Below are 11,476 nucleotides of genomic sequence, written 5' to 3'. Positions count from 1 at the left end.
ATGTTAGCTGAGATCAAGAGTTGAATGCTTAACCAATTGAGCCACCCAGGTGCCTCTGAAATGCTATATATTTTTTAAGTACTTTGCATATAAATGAGGCAATGAAGACTAGAGGGAAAAGTGCCACACTGTCAAATCTGTGTTCTAGACCTTTTCAGCCACTTCCATGTTCTTAAGTTTTCAACGTGTCCAAAGTTCTCTGGGCCTCAGTTCTGTTATCTGTAAAATGTGGGGTGGGACTAGATGGTGTCTAAGGTATTTACGGCTTTAATATTCTTTGGTTCTATTTCATGTGATTCTCACATGAACTACATGAAGCAAAGCATGTAAGAGAGATGTTTAAATATTTATGTAAAGTTTTTGGTGCTAAATGTCCCATTTTTCCCCCATAGAGGACCCAAACAGTATCAAACAAGAGTGTCATTATATAGGAACAGTCCTTAGCAACGTGATTTGAGGAGTCTCAGATATTCTTTTTTTATCTGAAAGTATCTCTTTGGAGCACCTGGTTAGCTCATTTGGTTGGCTTCGGTAGTGATCTCAGGGTCCTGGGATCGAGCCCTGAGTTGGGCTCCCTGCTCAGAGGGAGTCTGGTTGTCCCTCGGCTTTTCCCCTCTGCTCGTATGTGCTCTCTCAAATACATAATAAAATCTTAAAATAAAAAAGTATCTTTTACCTGCCTCACACCTCTGAACTAAACTTTACTACAAGCTCCTTTCCTTGTCCCTCAGAGTCTTCCCTGCTAACACCTCTACTCTCTTCACCTCCAGGAACAGTGGTGCAGCTGTTTCATTTATAAATGTCCCATCATAACCTAAGTACTAACCCTTAAAGTAATGAGCATAACAGAGGTATGTGCAAAGGGTGACAGGATTCACAGGAGGGAGTGGCAAGTCTTTTAGGAAAATTTAGAAATGTTTCACTAGGAAGGTTGCAAGATAACTGGAATTTGCAGGATGGATAGGATTTTACCTGGTAAATACAAGGTTTTTCTAGGTGGAGAGAATAGCATACACTTTAATTACAAGATACTTCTTTTGTTTTTTTTGTTGTTGTTGTTTGTTTTTTTAAGATTTTATTTATTTATTCATGATAGTCACACAGAGAGAGACAGAGAGGCAGAGACACAGGCAGAGGGAGAAGCAGACTCCATGCACCGGGAGCCCGACGTGGGATTCAATCCCGGGTCTCCAGGATCGCGCCCTGGGCCAAAGGCAGGCGCCAAACCGCTGCGCCACCCAGGGTTCCCAAGATACTTCTTTTGAAATAGAAGTACACCACTAGGGATAACACTTAGAGATAATGCTATCTTTTTAAAAAAAAATTTATTTTAAGTGTGTGCAAGTGGGGGTGGGGGACAGGGGAGAGGGAGAGAGAGAGAGAATCTCCAAGCAGACTCCCCCCTGAGAGTAGAGCCTGACGCAGGGCTCCTGGGATCATGACCTGAGCTGAAATCCAGACCCAGTAGCCCAACTGACTGAGCTACCCAGGTGCCTCAACAGTATCATCTTAATACAAGTTACTCTATTGGGTAGCCCCAGTGGCTCAGTGGTTTAGAGCCACCTTCAGTTCAGGGCCTGATCCTGGAGACCCCGGATCGAGTCCCACATCAGGCTCCCTGCATGGAGCCTGCTTCTCCCTCTGCCTGTGTCTCTGCCTCCCTCTCTCTGTGTCTCTCATGAATAAATAAACAAAATCTTTTTTTAAAAAATGCAAGTTACTCTATTGATTCATCTTACCAATTGATTGCATAAGAATTCTGGGTTCCTGGAAAAATGAGAATAAATGTTACAAGTGGAAGTACTTAAGGTAACACTTTTTATCTTAAATAAGGTCAGCTTAAAGCTCAGAAAATGTCTAGTACTTGTTCAATACATGATAATAGTGGAACTGACATTGACTAATCTTAAGGGTACTGAGCAATCAAGACTGATTTAATCATGGTGATTTCAAAATAAAAGAATAGCAATCATGTTTTACCTTTGTATAGCATCTTAGACTGTCCAAAGCATTTTTGCACCCATTAATTTATTTAATTCTGATTGAGGAATAAGGACACTTAAGGCTCAGAGACAGCATTTTGATCACTAGCTGAAGGATCACTTTCCTAACTAGGAAAGCTGGACTAAAATCCAGGCATCTTGACTATGTCTAGCATGCTTTTCATCGCACTTCTGGAACAAATATGACCCTCTGGGTGACATGATGAGAAACTTTCAAAATAATTCACAGGCAGGGGTATATCCAATAACAGCAAGTTCAAGGCAAACATTGTGAAAAATTACAGTGTTCTGAAAAACAAAGGCCCAAAACATGTAATGTTAGATGATTGTTTTTGAATTCCCTTGATTCCCCATCAAGTTGGGTCCTGCACAGACATTCAGGTTCACTCTTTGTTTATTACTTGGCTTGAGTCACTAGAGTCAGTTGATCACACTATACTGTGCAGTCCAAACACCTGAGGGCTGATTTCTTCCCACCTCTGCTTTGTGATGAAAATTTCTTAAGTAAGTAGGTGTTATTTGCCAAGAGAGAACTCTGCTTAAAAATGCCTAATAGGAAGCAGAGAGTACTGGTTTCTTTTTCTCAAGAAACTTTTTAGTAAATTAAGTGGGAAAAGTTCGTTGAAAAGAAAAAATTTTTAAGTAGGCTCCATGCCCAGTGTAGAGTCCAGTACAGAGCTTTCAATTTTTTTTTCAATTTAAATTCTAGAGCTTTTTTTTTTTTTAGATTTTATTTATTTATTCATGAGAGACAGAGAGAGAGAGAGAGAGAGAGAGGCAGAGACACAGGCTCCCACAGGAACCCTGATGTGGGACTCAATCCTGGGACTCCAGGATCACGCCCTGGGCTGAAGGCAGACGCTCAACTTCTGAGCCACCCGGACATCCCAAAAATTCTAGTTAGTAACATATATGGTAAAATTAGTTTCAGGAGTAGAATTTAGTGATTCATCACTCACATATAACACCCAGTGCTCATCACAGCACGTGCCCTCCTTAATGCCCATTACCCATTTACCAACCCAGCCCCCACCAACCTCCCTTCCAGTAACCTTCAGTTCTTTATTAAAGAGTCTTTTATGGTGGGATGCCTGGGTGGCTCAGTGGTTGAGCATCTGCCTTTGGCTCAGGGTGTGATCCCAGAATCCCTGGATCGAGTCACACATCAGGCCCCCTGCATGGAGCCTGCTTCTTCCTCTGCCTGTGTGTGTCTCTGCCTCTCTCTCTCTGTGTCTCTCATGAATAAATAAAATCTTTTAAAAAATGAATTTATGATCAATTTGATTTAACTTTAACTGCCAGGACCAAAATTATAATTCTAAGAATTACTCTCTATTTTTTTAAAAGATTTTATTTATTTATTCTGTGTCTGTCATGAATAAATAAATAAATAATCTTAAAAAAAATTTAACTCAAGGGGCTCCTAACTGGCTTAGTTACTGGAGCCTGTGACTCTTGATCTTAGGGTTGTGAGTTTGACCCCCATGTTGGGTGTAGAGATACCATAAAATCTAAAAAAAAAAAAAAAAAATTAACTCAAAATGGGCAAAAGTCATAAAAGTAAGAACTAAACCATTCTTATGAGAAAACATAGGAATAATTATTCATGATGTTGGGTTAGGCAGTAATTCCTTAAATATGGCACCAAAATTACCAGCAATGAAAGAAAATATAGATAAATTAGATTTCATCAAAATTTAAAAGTTTTGGAGACACCTGGGTGGCTCAGTGGTTGAGCATCTGCCTTTGGCTCAGGGCATGATCCCAGAATCCCAAGATCGAGTCCCACATCAGGCTCTCTGTATGGAACCTGCTTCTCCTCCCTCTGCATATGTCCCTGCCTTTCTTGTGAATAAATAAATAAAACCTTTAAAAAAATTTTAAAGTTTTGTATTTCAAAGGACACTGTCAAGAAAAAGACAACTTATATAATGGGGGAAATATTTGCAAATCATATATCTGATTAGTTTCTAATATCTAGAATATATAAAGAAGTCAACCCAACAACAATAATGAACCCAATTAACAATAAAGGATCTGAATAGACATTTCTCCAAAGAAAATATACAAGTGGTCAGTACATGCAAGATATTCAACGTTATTAGCTATTAGGGAAATGTAAATCAAAACTACAATAAGGGGCACCTGGCTGTCTCAGTCCACAGAGCATGTAGATTTTAAGTTTGAGCCCCATGTTGGGTGTAGAGATTACTTAAAAATAAAATGAGGGGATCCCTGGGTGGCTCAATGGTTTAGCGCCTGCCTTTGGCCCAAGGTGCGATCCTGGAGTCCTGGGATCTAGTCCTGTGTTGGGCTCCTGGCATGGAGCCTGCTTCTCCCTCTTCCTGTGTCTCTGCCTCTCTCTCTCTCTATGTCTATCATAAATAAATAAATACATAAATAAATAAATAAATAAATAAATAAATAAATAAATAAATAAATAAATCTTTAAAAGAAAATAAATAAAATGAAAGGGGCACCTGGTTGGCTCAGTTGGTAAGCATGTGACTCTTGATTTCAATGTGCTGAGTTCGAGCCCTGCCTTTGGCATGGAGCCCACTTAAAAAAAAAAGATACCACTTTATTCCTATGAGGATGGATAAAATAAAAATAACAGACAAAAACAAGTGTTGATAGGAGTGCCTAGCTGGCTCAGGTGGAAGAGGGTGTGACTTTTGATCTTGGTGTCCTAAGTTTGAGCCCCACATTGGGTGTAGAGGTTATTTAAATAAATAAATTCACTTAAAAAAATAAAAACAAGTGCTGACAAAGATAAGAAAAAATAGGAATCTTCACACATTGCTGGTAGGATTGTAAAATGAAACAGCTGCTAGAAAAACAGGAAGTTCCTCAAAATGTCAAACTTAGAGTTACCAGATGACCCAGCAATTCCACTTCTAGGTATATGCCACAAATAATTGAGAACAGATGTTCAAACAAAAATGTGTACACACGGGATCCCTGGGTGGCGCAGCGGTTTGGCGCCTGCCTTTGGCCCAGGGCGTGATCCTGAAGACCCGGGATCGAATCCCACGTCGGGCTCCCGGTGCGTGGAGCCTGCTTCTCCCTCTGCCTGTGTCTCTGCCTCTCTCTCTCTCTCTCTCTCTCTGTGACTATTATAAATAAATAAAAATTTAAAAAAAAATGTGTACACAAGTGTTTATTCATAATGGACAAAAAGTAGAAGCAACTTAAATGTCCATCAGTTGATGTATGTGTAAATCCTATTTCTCAGCCACATACAGGAATTAAATATAGGCATACCTCAGAGATATTGCAGGTGCAGTTCCAGACTATCACAATAAAGTTAGTATCACAATAAAATGAATCAGGGGCACCTGGGTGGCTCAGTGGTTGAGTGTCTGCCTTTGACTCAGGTCGTGATCCTGCGGTCCTGGGATCAAGTCCCACAACAGGGTCCCAGCAGGGAGTCTGCTTCTCCCTCTGTCTGTGTCTCTGTCTCTCTGTGTCTCTCATGAATAAATAAAATCTTAAAAAAAAAAAAAAAAACCAATAAAGGAATCAGATGAATTTTTGGCTTCTCAGTGCATATAAAATTTATATTTACACTATACTGTAGTCTATTAAGTGTGCAATAGTATATCTTTAAAAAACCCAATATAGGGCAGCCCTGGTGGCATAGTGGTTTAGCACCGCCTGCATCCCAGGGTGTGATCCTGGAGACCCAGAATCGAGTCCCACGTCGGGCTTCCTGCATGGAGCCTGCTTCTTCCTCTGCCTGTGTCTCTGCCTCTGTTTCTCTGAATGAATAAATAAATCTTAAAAAAAAAAAAAAAACCAATATATATATACCTTAATTTAAAAATACTCTTGCTAAAAAAATGCTAACCATTATCTGAGCTTCCAGTGAGTCATAATCGTGATCACAGATCACCATAACAAATATAATAATAATGAAAAAGTTTGAAATATTTCAAGAATTACCAAAGTGTGGCACAAAGACATGAAGTGAACAAATGCTTTTAGAAAAATGGTGCTGACAGACTTGCTCTATTGATGGACTTGAAATGTGGCCGCAAACCTTCAATCTGACTGGCTGGCTCAGTCAGTAGGGCATGTAAGTTGATCTTGGGGTCGGGAGTTTGAGCCCCATGTTTGGTGTAGAGTTTACTTAAAAAACAACAAAAACAACCTTCAGTTTGTAAAAAATGCAATATATGCAAAGTGCAATAAAGAGAAGCACAGTAAAATGAACTATGCCTATACCAGTATATGAATCATGAAGACATTATACCAAGTGATAGAAGCCAAGCACAAAAAGCCACATATTATATAATTCTATTTATTTGAAATGTCCAGAATAAGACAATCTATAGAGACAGAATAAGTTACTCCTTGTCAGAGTTTGGAAGGAGGGGACAATGGGGGCAAGCTAAACTGTGTTATTTATTTATTTATCTATTTATTTTAAAGATTTTATTTTATTTTATTATCTTTTAAAGATTTTAAGTGGGCACCCCGGGTGGCTCAGCGGTTTAGCACCACCTTCAGCCCAGGGTGTGATCCTGGAGACCCAGGATCGAGTCCCTCGACAGGCTCCCTGCATGGAGCCTGCTTCTCCCTCTGCCTGTGTCTCTGACTCTCTCTCTCTCTCTCTCTGTGTCTCTCGTGAGCCACCCAGGGATCCCCAAACTCATGTCTTTCAAAGGGTGATTGGACAAATAAGTTACGATCTATTCATTAGTGGAGATCATCAGTCACTGAAAAGAGATAGTTCTATATGGGAATATAAATTAATTGGGAAAAAGGAAAAGCAAATTGCAGGAGGGACTGGGACTAGATGACCCAGGGCCAAGGCTTAGGGCACAATAGCTAAGGAGACACTCACTCTTAGGGAAATAGGAGTGTAGTGTTGTACCCTGAGAATGAGTGCCTCCTGGAATCTGACATCTCATCTCTCCCCTCTCTTGCCTCATTCTAGTCTCAGCCCTGTACAATTTAATCCTTTATCTGTTAATAATAACAATTTTATATATAAATAAATAAATATATATATATATATATAAAATTGTGTATACTGGTACAAACTTTTTGTTTTTATTTTTAAAAGATTTATTTATTTATTTTAGAGAGAGAGTAAGCAGGGGAGGGGCAGAGAGAGGGGGAGAGAGAATTCCAAGCAGATCCTACACTGAGCATGGAGCCTACAGGCGGCTTGATCCCACGAGATGAGATGAGACTGACCCGAAACCAAGAATCAGATGCTTAACTGACTGCACCACACAGGCACCCCATTGGTACAAACCTTTTAGAAGGCATATATAGATGTGTGTGTGTGTGTGTGTGTGTGTGTATTTTATTTTTTAAAGTAATCTCCATGCCCAACATGGGGCTGGAACTCACAACCCAGAGATCAAGAGTCACATGCTCTACCCACTGAGCCAGCCAGGCATTCCTGTGTGTGTGTGTGTGTGTGTGTGTGTGTGTGTGTGTGTGTTAGTTAAAGGGAAAAAACTGAGGAATATTTATCAAACTATTAGCAGTGGTTTTTCTGGGGCATGGGATTGTGGGAGATTTTCTCGTTTTCTCAGTCATATACTTCTGAAATCTTATGTTAAAAAGCAATTAACAATTGCATATTCATGGTTATTGAAAAAGCAAGGAAGATATTAAAAAATAATAGAAAAGGCACACAAAAGAGTTCCATGTTCTATATATGAATACTGAATCTGAATACTGAACTGAGTACTTTGTGTATCTGTGGTTGGTATCATATAGCTACTACGTGAAGGATGAAATAATGAAAAAAATGAGTATTAAATGCTTTTGAAACATGTATTTTATTTACTTTTGTTTATTTATTTTATTTATTTTTATTTAGTTGACAGAGGGGGAGAGTGACAGAGACAGCACAAGCAAGGGGAGTGGCAGACAGGAGAGAGAGAAGCAGGCTCCCTGCTGAACGGGGAGCTTGATGTGGGACTTGATCCCAGGACCTCAAGTAATGACCTGAGCCAAAAGCAGATGCTCAACCGACTGAGCCACTCAGGTGTCCCTGAAACATGTATTTTAAAAACTGTATGACAGGGGTGCTTGGCTGGCTCATTTGGGAGAGTATGTGACTCTTGATCTAGGGTTGTAAGTTTGAGCCCCACGTTGGGTGTAGAGATTACTTAAAAATAAATAAACTTGGGCACCTGGGTGGTTTGGTGGTTGAGTGTCTGCCTTTGGCTCAGGTTGTGATCCTGGGATCCTGGGATCGAGTCCCACATCAGGCTCCCCATGGGAAACCTGCCTCTGCCTCTCTCTCTCTTTTTTTTTTATTATTTTTTAAAATTTTTATTTATTTATGATAGTCACATAGAGAGAGAGAGAGGCAGAGACACAGGCAGAGGGAGAAGCAGGCTCCATGCACCGGGAGCCCGACGTGGGATCCGATCCCGGGTCTCCAGGATCGCGCCCTGGGCCAAAGGCAGGCGCCAAACCACTGCGCCACCCAGGGATCCCTGCCTCTCTCTCTCTGTCTCTCTCATGAATAAATAGGTAAAATCTTAAAAAAAAAAAAAAAAAAAACCTCTTTAAAATAAATAAATAAATAAATAAACTTAAAAAAAATGTATGACAGCATTCCCTCTGCAAAATTACATACTTGCCAAGTAGAAATTCAAGTTACACAAGCAAGAGCCAATTTTAGCTTCTATGTGAATACTGTCTTCCCATACATGCCTTACCCTTTTCTCTAGATAAAGATCAGATTAGATGTCTTTCATATGGGAATTTCAAAGCAGTTTAAAGATATTAATTAGTTCTCACAACTCTGAATTGGGTGTATATTATCATGTCTATTTTCCATATGATAAGACTGATAGGCTGAATGGTTTCCCAGTATTCCCTACCTCATATTGTCAGTGAAACCAAGAATATCATTACTTAATTGACCATGTTTTCTTTCTTGAGAAGAGATAAACCAATTTTGGGGTGGATAAGTCAAACTAAATAGCTATTTATGCATCAAACATTTTGTTAGAAACAGGTATTTTTATTTTTATATTTTCTAAATAACCTGGAGTATATTTTTTCAGTAGGTTCCACACCCGCGTGGAGCCCAACTTGAAGCTTGAACTCAAGACCCTGAGATCAAGACCTGAGCTGAGATTAAGAGTCTGATGCTTAAGCAACTGAGCCACCTGGGCATTTAAAATTTACTCTAGGGATCCCTGGGTGGCACAGCGGTTTGGCGCCTGCCTTTGGCCCAGGGCGCGATTCTGGAGACCCGGGATCGAATCCCACGTCGGGCTCCCGGTGCATGGAGCCTGCTTCTCCCTCTGCCTGTGTCTCTGCCTCATTCTCTCTCTCTCTCTGTGACTATCACAAATAAAAAAAAATAAAAAAAAATTTAAAATTTACTCTATACCCCAGTAGTTGGTTGGACAATATTTTCTTTTTTTTCTTTTCTTTTTTTTTTTAAATTTTTATGTATTTATGATAGTCACACACAGAGAGAGAGAGAGAGAGAGAGAGAGAGAGGCAGAGACACAGGCAGAGGGAGAAGCAGGCTCCATGCACTGGGAGCCCGACGTGGGATTTGATCCCAGGTCTCCAGGATCGTGCCCTGGGCCAAAGGCAGGCGCCAAACCGCTGCGCCACCCAGGGATCCCTGGACAATATTTTCTAAATTAAAATTTCTATTTAAAATAAATGAATAAATAAAATTTCTATTTTTAAAAAAAGATTTTATTTATTTATTCATGAGAGACACACACAGAGAGAGAGAGGCAGAGACACAAGCAGAGGGAGAATCAGGCTCCACGCAGGACGTGGATCCCGGGTCTCCAGGATCATGCCCTGGGCTGAAGGAGGCGCTAAACTGCTGAGTCACCGGGGCTGCCCTAAGATTGTTATTTTAAAATATGTAGACAGGGGATCCCTGGGTGGTTCAGCGGTTTTGCACCTGCCTTTGGCCCAGGGCACGATCCTGGAATCACGGGATCGAGTCCCACGTCGGGATCCCAGCATGAAGCCTGCTTCTCCCTCTGCCTCTCATTCTCTCTCTCTCTCTCTCTCTCATAAATAAATAAAAATAAATCTTTAAAAAAAAATAAAATGTGTAGACAGTCAGAGGTGAAGCTCTGTTGTAGTTTCATCAAAGATCTGCTTTGGGTATTTTGTCAAGTATAAGAAATGTACTTACAGATGAAGTAACTTGGTTTAGTGACTAGGAGACCTACTTTTAAAGATCCTGGCCTGGCATACTGGAAGGATACAATAAATTCTTGGAAAAGGCAGGGTCAGAATACACTTCACTTGTGCCATTACTATACTAACTACTTTATTCACATTATCTCATTTAATCCACCACATTACACTTCTCATTTTACAGATAAAGAAAGAGCCCAACTGAGACTTACCTAACATGAGTCATGTTGAATAAGAAGGCAGGCAGGATTCTAAAAATCAAGTTAATAAAGCCAATTTGAAAAAAAAAAAAAAAAGTCAATTTGAGTCCACCATGTTCTTTTTGTTTTTAATTTTTTTTTCAAAGATTTTATTTATTTATTTGACAAAGAGAGAGAGCACAAACAGGGAAAGTGGCAGAGGGAGGAGAAGCAACCTCTCCACTGAACAGGGAGCCTGATGTGGTGCTCAATTCAGGGACTGGGACTGTGGGATCATGACCTGAGCTGAAGGCAGACACTTAACCTTAACTGCTTAACTGACTGAGGCACCCAGGTGCCCCTCTTTCTTGTTTTTTATTCTCCAACTTGAATCAGATGCATGATTTTAACCTGCCATTTTGAACTCTGTATTTATGAATATGCCCATTTAAACAATAGTCATTATTTAATTCTTTTTTTAATTTAAAATCAATTAACAGAGTGCACTATTCATTTCAGAGCTAAAGTATAGTGATTCCTCAGTTACATATAACACCCAGTGTTCATTACATCAAGTGCTCTCCTTAATGCCCATCACCCAGTATCCTCCCAGCCACCTCCCCTCGCCAGCAACCCTCAGTTTTTCTCCCATAGTTCAAAAAATTATGGAATGCTTCATGAATTTACGTGTTATCCTTGCGCAGGGGCGATGCTAATCCCTGTATTATTCAAATTTTAGTACACGTGCTGCTGAAGCGAACACTAATCTATTTAATTATTTTGATCAAATTTTTATGCAAGGAAACTATTTCCAATTTTTTCTATTCTCGTTTTTATTTTACTGAAATGATTATGTGCCAGATCAACTTTTTCCATGTACATTTTACTGTGAGATTCATTGCAGTCATCAGGTTTTTATCCTTGTCAAATTCTGTCCATTTTAACTACTACTATGGTGAGCTTTCTTTCACAGCTATTATTTTCATGAAACTTTATTTTTCCCTGTGACCCAAAGTATTTATTGGATTAAAGAGATAGGGTCAAAACATCCCCTTTTGCCTGGGATGCAAGAGTTTAATATAGGTCATTTCTTATGATGGTGATGACGAGGCAAGTCTTATCTTACCTTCTCTATCT

General features: G+C 39.8%; 1 non-coding gene across 1 annotated transcript; it reads right to left on the bottom strand.

Moving 5' to 3' along the window:
- Window positions 1–10,998: 10,998 nt before the first annotated feature.
- LOC140625921 (U6 spliceosomal RNA) lies at window positions 10,999–11,102 on the bottom strand. The gene has a single exon (XR_012025189.1). It is a non-coding gene; the product is annotated as a U6 spliceosomal RNA (small nuclear RNA).
- Window positions 11,103–11,476: the final 374 nt, after the last annotated feature.

The sequence above is a fragment of the Canis lupus genome, chromosome 36 (genome assembly GCF_048164855.1).
Source record: "Canis lupus baileyi chromosome 36, mCanLup2.hap1, whole genome shotgun sequence".
Classification (NCBI taxonomy): domain Eukaryota; kingdom Metazoa; phylum Chordata; class Mammalia; order Carnivora; family Canidae; genus Canis; species Canis lupus.
The sequence above is the reverse complement of the archived record's forward strand: the minus strand, read 5'-3'. Positions and strand labels throughout refer to the sequence as shown.